At 44.7% G+C, this 15371-nt stretch overlaps 1 non-coding gene across 1 annotated transcript; it reads right to left on the reverse strand.

Moving 5' to 3' along the window:
- Positions 1–1255: 1255 nt before the first annotated feature.
- TRNAI-AAU (transfer RNA isoleucine (anticodon AAU)) lies at positions 1256–1329 on the reverse strand. The gene has a single exon. It is a non-coding gene; the product is annotated as a tRNA-Ile (tRNA).
- Between the last annotated feature and the right edge of the window lie 14042 nt (positions 1330–15371).

The following is a 15371-nucleotide window of genomic DNA, read 5'->3' on the forward strand; positions in this document are numbered from 1 at the left end:
ACAAAATAGATGGCATCAGGAGAAAAGAAGATTATGTGGCAATACTGAAGAAACATCTCAAGACATCAGCCAGGAAGTTAAAGATTGGACAGAATTTGATCTTCCAAATGGACAATTATCTGAAGCATACTGCCAAAAATGGTAACAAAGTGGCTTAAGGATAACAAAGTCAATGTTCTGGAGAGGCCATTACAAAGCCCTGATCTCAATCCTATTGAAAATTTATGGGCAAAGCTGAAAAGGCTGCGAGCAAGAGGACCTACAAACCTGGATCAGTTACACCAGTTTTGTCAGGAGGAATGGGCCCAAATTCCGACCAAGTATTGTGAGGAGCTTGTGGAAGGATATCCCAAACGTGTGACCCAAGTCATTCAGTTTAAGGACAATGGTACCAAATACTAATGAAAGGTATGGAAACTTTTGACTTTGCAGTAAGTAATAAAAATGCCATTAAAACATTCTCTCTCTCTCTCATTATTCTGGCATTTGGCAAATATTAAAAATTATGGTAACCCTAACTGACCTAAAATGGGAAACGTTTATTCTGATTTCATATCAGATATTGAGAAAACATGTATATGTGTCTTTTTATATAGTGTATGGAAACTTCTGGTTTCAACTGTAGTTGAGCACTAGGTTTTCATGCCAAATTTTAGCAGCTGCTCCCCCTAGTGTTTAAAAGTGGAAAATGTCAAACTTTTTTTACTTATTTTTCTTATTTTACTCCATTAAAAACAAACTACAATATTTTTCTAAAAATTAAAACATTAATATTTTACATTCTTTCAATTCTTGAATTTATTTATAGCACCTTCCCATTAAGAATTGATGATCTGTCTGTCAGGTGGAGGTTCTCACCAAACGTTATTAGAGTCCTGCAGGAGAGTGAAAATAAGTCACATGGCTGGTTAGCTCAGTTGGTTCGAGCGTGGTGCTGATGATGCCAAGATTTTGGGTTCGAACCCTATACAGGCCTTTTTTTTTTTCACCAACACAGTAAGCTTGCAATTTTTTTTTTAAGTAACTAGATGCCTATTTAACATTTATTTTATTTGGACATTTTAAAGATAAAGAATATCAGTCATAAAAATGAAGAAAACCTCCTGAATTCAGAAGTAACAGGTAGAGTAACATTGTAGCTCAATATTAATTCAAGATGGATGCATAAAATGCAATAAATGACCAAAAAAAAATAAAAACTAAAATAAATGTTAATAAGGCACAGTTACTGTGTTAGCAAAAAAAAAATAAAACTTGGCCCATACAGCGATCAAACCTGCAACCTTAGCGTTATTAGCACGATGCTCTAACCAACTGAGCTAACCGGCCATAAGCTATGCTTCATTTCCAATATCTTTGGATGCGTCGGTTCGATCCTCACAACCTGCCACCAAAGTGAGTTTTTTTTTTTTTTCTTAACTGAACAGTTTTTCCATATGGTCTCCAGTGACTTATTTAATATATTTTTGACTGGTAATGTTTTGTTTTTCGTTATCAGTTAAAATAAAGATATTTGCTATATTTTTCTTGTATTCAAGTTTCTGCAGGAATTTTAAAAATGGCAAAAGGCAGAGAAAGTTGGCACGAGGAATCCTCAGGTGGCGGGCAAGAGGGAAAAAAGGTCAAGAGTTATAGTGAAACTAAAGAAAATGCAAAGCTTTACTTTTATCTTGTTTATACGATTAAAACAGTAAATTTATGTTAATATATTGATTTATTATCCACATATACAAAAATGGCACAAGCCTTAAGTGTAGAAGATGTAAAATTCTTTACATATATTTGAATATGAATATTATATCATACCAATGTTTCATCTTTTTCTTTTTTCTGTTAATAGATACTCTCTCGTTTCACTTTCCTTGTTGTTACTTTCCTACCCATCCCCCATGATTCCCAATGAAGAACTCCATTTATCCTTCTCATGGTTGCCCTTTCCCAACTTATCCTACCTCATTTCAATATTAAAGGTTAACCCCTTCACAACTCCTGATGTATATATTTACAACATATGTTGTTTCCCCGACTTTGATGCTGGCTCCGGCACTGAGCCTGCATCTTTCCCCTTTCATCACTGCTGATTTAATTAGCTGTCATGTGCCTCCAAGAGTGGAGGGTGGGATGGAGCTACACCACTGGCTGTTAACCAGTTAAATTCTGCTGTCACTCTCTGACAGTGGGAGTTAAATCCTGCCCATAAACATCCTTGTCATGTGATCGGGGGGCACTGATAGGTTTTCATGACAGCCGGGGGTCTGCAGAAGAATAACTTGTGGCCAGCGTTCACAGTACTTACTGTACAAGGTCATTAAATTATCTGTTTCAGAGATGTCTGAACATTTTTCCTAGTGAAAAATTTCAAAAGTTACATCAATTTTTGACTCTGTCCTTGAACTTCTGTCATCCTTTGTCTTCACGACACAGGGAAAACTGTGTATACTTACTGTACCATAATACAAGATCATATAATTATCTGTCTGTGAATTGTGATATAAGTGTCCAGTGTGGGCTGAAAACACTGGTATCCTATTCTTGTCTTGTAAACTATTTTTAGAGGAGTCAAGAAGGGTATCGTGTTCTTTCCCTTCTCTTTCTGTCTCCCCACTGGAAAGCACACACATAAGACATATCAGCTGGTTTCATGGTGTAATGGTTAGCACTCTGCACTCTGAATACAGTGATCCGAGTTCAAATCTCAGTGGGATCTAAATTGATTTTGTTGCTAATTTCTTGAATTTGTCAATTTCTATTCTGAAAGGATTATTAGATCTTTCGTCCACTTTTAAGATTTCTGGTAAAATTTGAATACATGAAAAGTTTAGCCAATATCTGCATAAAAAATCCTTATTAAAAATCTTTATTTTCACTGGTAACAAAACTTGCATTTTGACTAAAGTGATTGAAAAATACATGTGCATTATAGATGATTAAGAAACATTACAAATGTTTCCATCGCTTTCTTAACCTCTCCTTTGTGCCCTTGAAGGAACAGGACCATCAAAGGACTCTTCAAGTACAATTTTTATCGGCCTGAGTGAATGGGCCAGGAAATGAGCGCTGAACAATCTAAATGGAAGGCAAAATCTAAAACTTGGCATCAGCCACCAAGAAACTATGGAGCTGCTATAATACTCACCTGAACACCTCTTAGCTCCATCTCTAAACAATGGGACGGTTGGTTGATGGGCCACCATCCAGCTCATATTGATGGCTTATCATTAGTGTTGAGCTTTCGATACTGAAATATCGGGTATCGGCCGATATTCGCGGTATCGGAATTCCGATACTTAATTCCGATACTTTTGCAATATCGTATACCGGAATCGGAAGTTCCCATAATGCAATGAGCCATTTTCATTTTATTCAGCCATTGAGGATCCTAAGAAGTGTGGGCACATCCTGTTAGGCATGTAGGCATCTTAACTAATGGCATGGCTGTGATTGGCTGCTGAAATGATGTCATGATGCAGTATAAAAGCCGCCGCCGCCATTTTGAGCTCACTCTGCTGTGAATTCAGTTAGGGATAGGACGCTGTTGTTCTGAGGGACAGTTTTAGCTACCTATTTGGTCTATTCTGCTTTACCCAAGCTACTTTATAAATCGCTGTGCCTTGCAGTGCTAGTGCACAGTTCTCTGTGCTGTTCACCGCTTTCTGCAAGGTCTCTGTGTGTGAGTGCAGCTCACCCTGTAGTGTGTGCTTCAACCACGTCTGGTTGTAGTGCACTCAGTGTGTGTCACTGCCTCATACATTGTCCTTTTTTGCCAATTCATAATTTTTCCTGATATCTCCTATTACTGTGGTGGTTCCATCCGTATTCAGCTAAATTGGTTCCAAACACACTATATAGGAGTAGATAGAGAAATTTTTTTGGTCTTGCAGCGCTAGTGCACAGTGCTCTGCATCTGTATTGTTCACCGCTGTCTGCTAATTGAACATTTTTCCTGATTTCTCCTATTCAGCTAAATTGGTTCCAAACACACTATATAGGAGTAGTTAGAGGAGCCTTTCTGCAGCATTGGGCCCTGCAGCTCCAGCCAGATTAGTATTAGCCTATTTTTTGCAGCCTCATCTATTGCATTGTAGGTTACCTTCATACATTGTAATAGCTACAAAAAGTTTGTGATACTATCGTTATTACATCTTTAGGCACATCCAGTGTCTTTTTGTGACAAAAAAAACCTAAATAAAGTTCACCAAACACTCCACTTTACAGTTGTGTAGGCCACATTAGCTCATATTAAAGTCTAGTCCACACTTTATAAAATTAGTGTTTCTTATACCTGTTAGCAGCTGTTCAGGAATAAGCACACTAAGCCCTTAGTACTTTTCTGCCTATCTTTATCAGTCTACCAAGATGAAGAAGGCAGGGAGTAAGGCATGTGGTCGTGGGTGTGGGCGTGGGCGTGGAGTTTCTGCAGGGAGAGGACGTGAGGATTCTGTGCCTGCAGGGAGAGGACGTGGGGATTCTGTGCCTGCTGCGGGCACCAGTGACTCAGCATCCCCCAGTTTTACCAGGGAATAGTCCTTTATGCGCAGCTTTGTAGGAGCTAGCCATACCCCACTGCTGCGCGAGGACCAAATTTGAGCCGTTGTCGGATGGATGGTAGCTAACGCATCGACTTCAATTAGTTCCAGATCCTCTCAGGTCCTGAGCACTGAAGAGCACCCATCTGTCTCTTCACCACCTGCCAAATTGTCCAGGCAGTCAGAGAGCCCTGGACAGGAGCCATCTCTACTTCTGTTCTCTGAATCTCTTGGCTTGGAAAGAGGGGGCCAGCCAAGCAGAATTCGAGAATTTGAAGAAGAGGTAGTATGCAGTGATGCGCAATCGTTTTGTCTCTCTGAATCTGAAGAGGCGGGTGGGCCAGTGCCTATGGTCAGCAGCACACCTCAGTACGCATCTGATGATGAGACTCAGGTGCCACTTTCTGGTGCGTACTGTGCTGTCGAGACTACCCAGGAGAAGCAGTTGTTTGAAGAGGGTGGTGTAGATGATGAGGTCCTTGACCCATCATGGCGTGAGGGACAGGAAGGTGGTGGGAGCAGCTCTGAGGAAGAGATTCCCCGAACGGCCCAAAAAGGAGGGAGAGGGAGGGGGCAGACTTGGTTGCCTGTAGCCTCCACTTCGGCACCCATTAGGAGCATGGCTCTTCCAAAATCCAAAGCAGGTGCTCCCAAGACTTGCAGTGCCTGGTCCTTTTTTGACACAGTTGCAGATGACATTTGCTTTGTCAAATGCAAGCTGTGTAATCAGAAGGTGAAAAGAGGGAAAAGTGTCAGCAACCTCAATACCACAAATATGTGGAAACATGTGCGGACCAAGCATGTGGTGGAGTTACAAAAACACACTGAAGACCTAGGCCAACTTACAGCGCCACCTACCACCTCTTCAGCTCGTGTTGTAGCCTCTTCCTCCAGCTCACACACAGCTGGTTCGGCTTCCTCACAGGATCGCCATGGAAGAATCTCTGCCACTGTTGTACAGAGACACAGTGTAATTCCACCCACAGCACCACTTTCCCAGTCATCCTCACACTCCCAGGCCAGTCTACAGCCATCGTTAGTAGAGATGAGCGTTGTTCTACTCGAACTGTTCGCCAATCTCAAATTCGAGCTGTTTTGGGCGGTGTTGGAGCCGTTCGGCGAACACGAACAATTTGAGAAAAATTCGGCTGTTCGAGGTTATGTTCGATAACTGTTCGTGCACCAAAATCATAACTGGATTTTTTCTCAGTAATGATGAAAATTAATGTTAATACGCAGTTTGAGTGTACAGCGGGGTGGGGGGAGGGACAGGGGATGGATCTCTGCAGGAACAATGAAGATCTCCATTTTTTTTTCTCTTTCCCGCATTTGCAGTGGGGAGGTGCAATCTGTCAGCCTATCAGCAGCGCACACACGGAGCAAAGTGCTTTTTTTCACACAAGCAAGGGCATGTGTCATTGGCAGTGTATGTCACATGTCCTTGCCCTATAAGACCAAGCCATTTTCCCCGTCGCCACCATTTTCTCACTGCTGCAGCTGCGTGTTAGACGGCACCGCTGTTGCTGTGTGCGCTATACCTTGTTAATTTCAAGGCAATTTTCGCACAAATCTACAGATAGCTTGGGAGTAGGGAATAGTTGTGATTGCAGTCCTTTTAAGGACTAGGTTACAGCATTTCCTACGACTTTTATCAGGCAGGTCTGTGCTCTTAAATAGATAGATTGTGGGAGTAAAGACTAATTGTAATTGGAGTCCTTTTCAGGACTAGGTTACATCAGTTCCTATCAGTTTTTGCCAGGCAGGTCTGTGCCAGTGCTGTGCAAGTTTTTTTCACAGCATTTGGCTGAATCTAGCAAAGCTAATCCTTTTTGGCCTATTGCAGAGTGTGTTAGTCAGTGGAGTAGCCTATCTGTGTTGCAAGATATACCACCTGTGTATAGAATACCAATTTTTTTACTGCACCTAGTGAAGTAAAATCTTTTGGGCATAGCATCATTCTATTAGTCCATCTATACTGACCTCCATCAGGTTGCAAATTGAATATAATTTTTTTCTGCATCTAGCTCTGAAAAAATATTGCGCTTCTAGCTGTGTGTGGGACTTGTTGTACTAGTCCATCTATACTGATCTCCATCAGGTTGCAAACTGCATATATTTTTTTCTTCATCTACCTCTGAAAAAATATTGGGCTTCTAGCTGTGTGTGGGACTTGTTGTACTAGTCCATCTATACTGACCTCCATCAGGTTGCAAACTGCATATATTTTTTTCTTCATCTACCTCTGAAAAAATATTGGGCTTCTAGTTGTGTGTGGGACTTGTTCTATTAATCCATCTATACAGACCTCCATCAGGTTGCAAACTGAATATATTTTTTTCTGCATCTACCTCTGAAAAAATATTGGGCTTCTAGCTGTGTGTGGGACTTGTTCTATTAATCCATCTATACAGACCTCCATCAGGTTGCAAACTGAATATATTTTTTTCTGCATCTACCTCTGAAAAAATATTGGGCTTCTAGCTGTGTGTGGGACTTGTTGTATTAGTCCATCTATACTGACCTCCATAAGGTTGCAAACTGAATATAATTTTTTTCTGCATCTACCTCTGACAAAATATTTGGCCTTCTAGCTGTGTGTGGGACTTGTTCTATTAGTCCATCTATACTGACCTCCATAAGGTTGCAAACTGAATATAATTTTTTTCTGCATCTAAGACTGGAAAAATATTTGGCCTTCTAGCTGTGTGTGGGACTTGTTCTATTAGTCCATCTATACTGACCTCCATAAGGTTGCAAACTGAATATAATTTTTTTCTGCATCTACCTCTGAAAAAATATTTGGCCTTCTAGCTGTGTGTGGGACTTGTTCTATTAGTCCATCTATACTGACCTCCATAAGGTTGCAAACTGAATATAATTTTTTTCTGCATCTACCTCTGAAAAAATATTTGGCCTTCTAGCTGTGTGTGGGACTTGTTCTATTAGTCCATCTATACTGACCTCCATAAGGTTTCAAACTGAATATAATTTTTTTTCTGCATCTACCTCTGAAAAAATATTTGGCTTTCTAGCTGTGTGTGGGACTTGTTCTATTAGTCCATCTATACTGACCTCCATAAGGTTGCCAACTGAATATAATTTTTTTCTGCATCTACCTCTCAAAAAATATTTGGCCTTCTAGCAGTGTGTGGGACTTGTTCTATTAGTCCATCTATACTGACCTCCATAAGGTTGCAAACTGAATATAATTTTTTTCTGCATCTACCTCTGAAAAAATATTGGGCTTCTAGCTGTGTGTGGGACTTGTTCTATTAATCCATCTATACAGACCTCCATCAGGTTGCAAACTGAATATATTTTTTTCTGCATCTACCTCTGAAAAAATATTGGGCTTCTAGCTGTGTGTGGGACTTGTTGTATTAATCCATCTATACAGACCTCCATCAGGTTGCAAATTGAATATAATTTTTTTCTGCATCTAACCCAGCCAATAATTTTGGCCTAATACCACAGTTTGGCCACTCAGCTCTGCTCGGTTCCCATCCATTGTTTTTTTGTGCAAACAACTCCAGAGTTGTGAATTAGTTAACCACCAAAATGAGTGGAAAAAGGCCTGCTGCTGGTGGAAAGGGGAATAGGCGTGTTGGGAAGGGGAAAAAAGGTTGTGTCCATGGGGTAGGTGTTAAAGCAACAGTAACATCTGCAGAAGAAAGACCATCTTCCAGCCAAACTAAAATGTCTACTTCTTTTAGCGGACAATGTGATAAGATCCCTTTCTTATGGCCATGCCAATCGCTACAAATTCAAGATGAGGCACAAAAACAGCAGGTGCTTCAACGGATATCAAGTGCTCCTTTAAGTGGGCTCTCCTCCACATCAACTTCAACATCACAAATACTCCAGTCCTCAAAGGTGTCACCCCAATCGCACTTGCTTCCTCACAGCTCCCAAATCTCCAGCTGCCCATCTGAGTATGAGGTAGAACAGATGGTTGAGTCTGCAGAGCTGTTTACTCATACTATAGCCTGGGAATCAGAGGTCGACTCCAGCGCTTCTGTGAATCCAGACGAGGAAATGATCTGCACTGATGCCCAGAATCTTTATGAGTCGGATCCAGGACCAGACGCAGAAGGTTCTGACCATAATGTAGACCGTCATTCCCAAACTGTAACTCCTGTTGGTGGAGACAATGAGGAAGACTATGATAAGACTCAAATACCTGATTGGAGCGACAAATTTAGTTTTTTGTCAGGGCAGGAACAGGTTGGCTCTGAGGACGACGGGTGTGATAACGCACAGGGTGATGATGATGAGGTTGGAGATCCCACTTACTGTCAACCCACAGTCAGCCAAGAGATGAGGTCAGCAGAGGAGGTGGAGGAAGATGCTAGTGACGACGAGGTCAGGTTGCGCCTTCCTGGACAGAGACGTAGTACTGGAAGCACGTCAACAACTGCATCCTCAAACACAACTCTGCCTCTCACCACAAGTCGTGGTGGCTCTTCAGGTCGCATGGGTGCTAAGCCTTGCATAGCCTGGGCATTTTTTCAGATCGATAAAGATGACCCAAATCGTGTTATCTGTAACATTTGTCAGCAAAAGCTAAGTAGAGGCCAAAAAATACATAGTTTGAGTACTTCATGCATGAACCGGCACATGGACATGAAGCATAAGTTGCAGTGGGAAGCTCAGTGTGCTACAATGCGGGCCAACCACTGTCTGCCATATCTTGTGCATCCGCGGCCTCTTCATCCTCTGTGACTGGGGGGACAGCAGTCACACCTGTTTTGGGGCGCAGACCTGCCACCTCTTTACCCGCAACAGCCAGCGTGATTGGCAGGTCATCATTTTCTTTGGAGGTGGTAACACCAGCTGGTGTTGAGCGCTGTCCGACATCGATAGCACCACCTTTGGATCAAGGCAACCTAACATGTTCGCCTGCATCTTCCTCACAGACCGGCAGTTTGCCGGAGACACCCTTATCAACCCCGTCTAAGCACAATAGCCAGCCCTCGGTCCTTCAGATGTGGACAAGTAAAAGACCATTTCCTCCTAGCCATGAGAAAGCTAAGAGGTTGAATTTCACCATCTGCAAGCTCTTGGCTACAGAAATGCTGCCTTTCCGCCTGGTGGACACAGAGGATTTTCGAGACCTTATGTCCGTCGCAGTGCCCCAGTATCAGATGCCCAGTCGGCACTACTTCTCAAAGAAAGGTGTGCCTGCGCTCCACCAGCATGTCGCACACAACATCACCGCCTCTTTGAGAAAATCTGTGTGTGACAGTGTGCATTTCACCACAGACACTTGGACGAGTAGGCATGGACAGGGGCGTTACATGTCGCTGACTGGGCACTGGGTAACTATGGTAACAGCAGGACAAGGGGCTGCTGTCCAAGTCTTGCCGTCCCCACGAGTTGTGCGTCAATCCTCTTTATGTCAAAGTTCCTCCACTGCTTCTGCCTCCTCAACCTCCTCTCGGTCTTCCACCTGCACCCAAAGCCTGTCTGGTCATGCCACAAGCTTTCTAACTGCGCAGAAGGGATCCTGCACACCTCCTTACTATGCTGGCAGTAGGGCTCAACGTCATCAGGCGGTTTTTACATTGAAATGTCTGGGAAATGTGAGTCACACAGCTGAGGAGTTGTGGTCAGCTCTGGAGAACCAATTTCATGAATGGTTGTCTCCACTGGACCTGAAACCAGGGAAGGCCGTGTGCGACAATGCTGCAAACCTGGGTGCGGCCCTTCGCCGGGGCAATGTCACACACGTGCCTTGTATGGCACACATGTTGAACCTGGTTGTCCAGCAATTTTTAGCCCACTATCCCAGACTAGATGGCCTTCTGCAGAGGGCACGGTCGCTGTGTGCTCACTTCCGCCGTTCGCATCCCGCAGCTCAGCGACTTACATCTCTACAGAAGTCGTTGGGCCTGCCACTTCACCGGCTAAAATGCGATGTGCCTACCCGGTGGAATTCAACTCTGCACATGTTGCAGCAACTGTGGCAGCACCGACAAGCCCTGGTGCAATACGTTCTGACGTATAGCCTGGGCCAACGAGATTCAGAGGTGGGGCAATTCACGCCGGAGGAGTGGTCTCAGATCAGGGACCTATGCACCCTTCTGCACAGTTTTGAAATGGCGACGAAGATGTTTAGTGCTGACGATGCCATTATCAGCATGACTATTCCGGTGATTTACATGCTGGAGCACATGTTAAACAGAATTCGGAGTCAGGTGGTGGCACAAGAGGAGGTGGAGGAAGTAGAGGAGGAGGAGTTGTATGCGGAAGGGCTAACATCTGCAAGGTCCAGACGGTCAGCAGCACCAAGGCGGCAGGCATGTGAGGGTGGGGGAGATGGTTTTACCAGGGCGCATGGTAGCAGCCAAACTAGTGAGGAAGGTGCAGGAGCCCAGGAAGAAGTGGAGGACGAACTGATGGAAGACTCATCAGATGAGGGAGACCTTGATCACATTTCTGTTGTGCGAGGTTGGGGGGAGAGGACAGAGGAAGGAAGCATGATTGTTACCTCGCCACCAACACAACAGGGACTTGGTGCTCCTGGATGCGCAACACACATGAGTGCCTTCTTGCTGCACTACCTGCAACATGACCCTCGAATTGTGAGAATTAGAAATAATCCTGACTACTGGGTTGCCACACTGTTAGATCCCCGGTACAAAAGTAAATTTGCAGAAATTATTCCTGCCATAGAAAGGGATGCACGCATGCAGGAGTATCAGCAGAGACTGTTGCAGAATCTTACATGTGCTTTTCCACAAAATACCAGTGGTGCACGTAGTGAATCTCACAGTTCCAACTTGCCAACCGTGGGACCGTCAAGTGTTCAGCACTCAAACCGTAACAGAACCACAGTATCTGCTGGTAACATCAATTTTGCGGAATCATTTCACCACTTTTTTAGCCCATCCTTTGCAAGGCAACAGGAGACAAGAAGTCTGACACATAGTCAACGCCTAGAGACGATGGTCCAGGAGTATCTCCAAGTAAACATTGAAGCCACGACTGTGTCACTGGACCCTTGCTCTTTTTGGGCTTCAAATCTGGATAAATGGCCGGAGCTAGCCACTTACGCCTTGGAGATCTTGTCATGCCCCGCAGCCAGCGTTCTGTCTGAACGTGTGTTCAGCGCTGCTGGTGGTGTGCTGACAGATAAGCGCACGCGGCTCTCCACTGATAATGTAGACATACTCACGTTCATAAAGATGAACAAATCATGGATCCGAAACGACTTTTCTACCCCTGTGTCATCCTGGGGAGAGTAAAAGCTTGATGATTGGTTAAAATCACCCTACCAACCGTTTTAAGCTTTCAAATTACTAATCATGTTTATCTGTATCTTGGCTGGAAAATAATTTGGGCTTTGTAGCAGTGTGCAGCACTGATTCTATTAGGCCATCTATAATAAGCTCCACCAGATTTAAAATTACTAATCATGTTTATCTGTATCTTGACTGGAAAATAATTTGGGCTTTGTAGCAGTGTGCAGCACTGATCCTATTAGGCCATCTATACTAAAGCTTCACCAGATTTAAAATTAATAATAATTTTTAGCTGCATCTAGCCCGGAAAATAATTTTGGGGCTCCGAGATGCGCAAGACACATAAGTGCCTTCTTGCTGCACTACCTGCAGCATGACCCTCATATTGTCAGAATTCGAAGTAATCATGACTACTGGGTTGCCACACTCTTAGATCCCCCAAACTTTTCGATCAACCTTTTCATTTTAATAAAGACCAAAAAAATGGTCATTTTTGAAATTATAAGCATTAGCAGGTTGTTAGAAACTGAAATCAAACAGTTTTCAACTCAAAACTTTATTCCAGGTGATGTTACATTTTCACATAGGACCCCTTGTTCGAAAGGAGCTTCTGAACTCTCTCGTCCATTGAATTTGTCAGGTTTTGGATGGTTTCTGCTTCAATTGTTTTGCATGAGGACAGAATACCCTCCCAGAGCTGTTGCTTAGATGTGAACTGCCTCCCGCCATCATAGACACTCCTTTTAATGATGCTCCAAAGGTTCTGAATGGGGTAGAGGTCAGGGGAGCATGGGGGTCACACCATAAGTTTGTCCCCTTTTATGCCCATATCAGCCAGAGATGCAGATGTTTTATGTGCAGCATGAGATGGTGCATTATCATGCAGAAAAATGATCTTGCTGTGAAATACACGGTTCTTCTTCTTGAACCATGGCAGGAAGTGCTGTTTGAGAAAATCCACATACATTATGGAGTTCATCTTTAGCGCCTTCAGGGATCCTAAAGGGGCCGACAATCTCTCTCCCCATGATTCCAGCCCAAAACATTACTCCACCTCCTCCTTGTTGGCGCTGTAGCCGTGTTTGCGTGGGGTGTCCATCAACCAGCCATCCTCCACTCCATCCATCTGGACCATCGAGCGCTGCACGGCACTCATCCGTGAACAAAACAGTTTTGAAATCAGTGTTCACGTAATGCTTGGCCCACTGGAGCCGTTTCTGCTTGTGTGAAGTGGATAGAGGAGGTCGACAGGATGGCGTATGCACAGCTGCAAACCTCTGAAGGACCCTGCATCTTGTTGTTCGGGGGACGTTGGAGGCACAAGCAGCTTCAAAAACTTGTCTGCTGCTATGACAAGGCTTTTTTGCCGCTGCTCTTTCAACCTGACGTAATTGCCTGTAGAAAGAGTCCTCAATTTGCCCTTATCAGCACGCACACGTGTGTACTGTGAATCAGCTACATACTTCTTGATTGCCAAGACACTTCATCCTGATCATCGCACAATGTTGATTGTAGTCATGCCTTGACCTAAACACTCCACAATTTGTTGCTTCTCAGCAGCCGACACATCCTTTTTCTTTCCCATTTTGGCAGAAAATGTAGGCTGCTTAATAATGTGAGAGAGCCTTCTTAAGTAGTCTTGCCTTTCATTGGACACATCTGCCAAACTAATTAGCACAGGTGTCTGCAATTGCTTACAGTGATATAAAGAGCCCTGACACACATCACCATCAATGAGTTTAACTGACAAACAAACAAATTCTTCCCTTATCACTCCTAAACACTTTTTGCATAATAATTTGGAACGCAGTGTACATGTGCTTTTCCACAAAACACCAGTGGTTCACGTAGTGAATCTTACAGTTCTAACTTGCCAACCGTGGTCTGTATGGAGTTGTTCAATAAAGGGCCCAAAATTAAGATATCATAGATGGGAGAGGTCTCTATGAATAGGAATTCCTAAGTATTTGATACCCTGTGAGGGCCAGGCAAAGGGAAAGTTGGACTGGATGGAATCCTATATGGATTTGGGGAGGGAGACATCGAGGGCCTCAGACTTCGCTGCATTGATTTTAAAATTTGACCATGTAACAAAGTGATCTATTTCAGCCATAACAGCATGGATGGATATATGTGATTGAGTGATATATACTAGGACATCATCAGCAAATAGAGAGCACTTGTACTCGGTGCCTCCCACCTCAATCCACCTAATATTGGGGTTATGGCGAATTGATGAGAGCAGGTGCTCCGTCACTAGGATGTATAAGAGAGGGGACAGAGGACATCCCTGCCTTGTCCCATTGGTGATTGTGAAAGGTGATGTAAATGTTCTGACGCACCCCCTGGGCCTTGGGACACCCGGAGCCGGACCCTTTTTGGTGGATGCTGGTGGTTGTAGTCTTCGTGGCGGCGACCCGGTTCCGTGGCTCAGGGTGGTCAAACCAGTGGCGGAACTATTTATGTGGTTTTGATGTTTAAATGTCCGACTACGCCACCCGTGGATTGCGGTCAGAGTGAACCGCCGCTACAGGGCAGACCGCTGAGGCTGGTGTTGTGGGTGCAGCAGAGCGTAGCATAACTCCCCACGGGAGGAGTATAGCCTCAGGGCAGTGTATGCGGAGGATGGGGGTGATGGTGCAGGGCAGCAGCAGTAACGACGCGGAGTCAGTGATGCAGTTCAGGGCCTTTACTCATAGTTCTTATTATCCAGACCACGTCTGCAGGTAACGGCTGCCCACGTCGTACTGTGCTCACCAGGTGAGGGGCTCAGACAACTCCCAGATAACTTTGGAGCGCTTCACAGGACCCCCTTTGTGTGTCATTTGTCTGGCCTTTCTTACCAACACTTCTGTCCGGCTGCCTCGGGCCTCCTCTTGGTAAACTTGGTGCCAGTTTCCCTGACCCTATGTGGTGCCTTCCTAGCGGGTGTAGCGAGGGGCTGCGCCACATAAAATGTCAGAGCCTCCGGTTTCTAGCTGAGGGTCGTTTCCTGCCTCCACTAGTTCTGGGACCGGTCTCCCCCTTTGGCCTGACCCCTCCACGCAGGTGGATTCGGGCGTGCGGTGGCGACTCGCCCGTCTGCACCCCTGGGATCCCTTCATTCCTCGTTCCTGGAGCCTTCTCCGCTCCTCTTCCTTCCTTCTCCCTCTTGCAGGCCTGGGCCTCTGTTACTAGGCCCGCCTCCGGAGCAGAGCTCATGCAGAGCCCCTGCTCCCTGCCACTTCTGCTCAGACTTCTCTGCACTGAACTAAGATGGTGCCCACCTTTTATACTCCCTTCTCAATGCACCCAGGAACTGCTTCCTCCCTTCTCCTGCACTACAGGGTTCCCCTTCCTCAGTGTTCCCTCCCCCCACTCCAGCCAGGGACAGGGACTGTCGTGCCCATCTCAGGGGCATATTGGTCGCCCTGCCCCACGGCAATGTGGTGTAATGCATGCAGGTGTCGGGTCCTGATCCACACTCCATCCTTACCTGAGAGTGAGATATCACACCTCTGGGTGAGGTGCAATACGTCTGTAGCAACCGAGCCCTCAGGGTGCTACAGTTCCATTTATCTTCAGCCTAGGTGACGTATTGTGATACAGGGCCGTGATTTTG

Source organism: Phyllobates terribilis, unplaced genomic scaffold (assembly GCF_046119375.1).
Source record: "Phyllobates terribilis strain yellow unplaced genomic scaffold, ASM4611937v1 Scaffold_11__3_contigs__length_659146591, whole genome shotgun sequence".
Lineage (NCBI taxonomy): Eukaryota > Metazoa > Chordata > Amphibia > Anura > Dendrobatidae > Phyllobates > Phyllobates terribilis.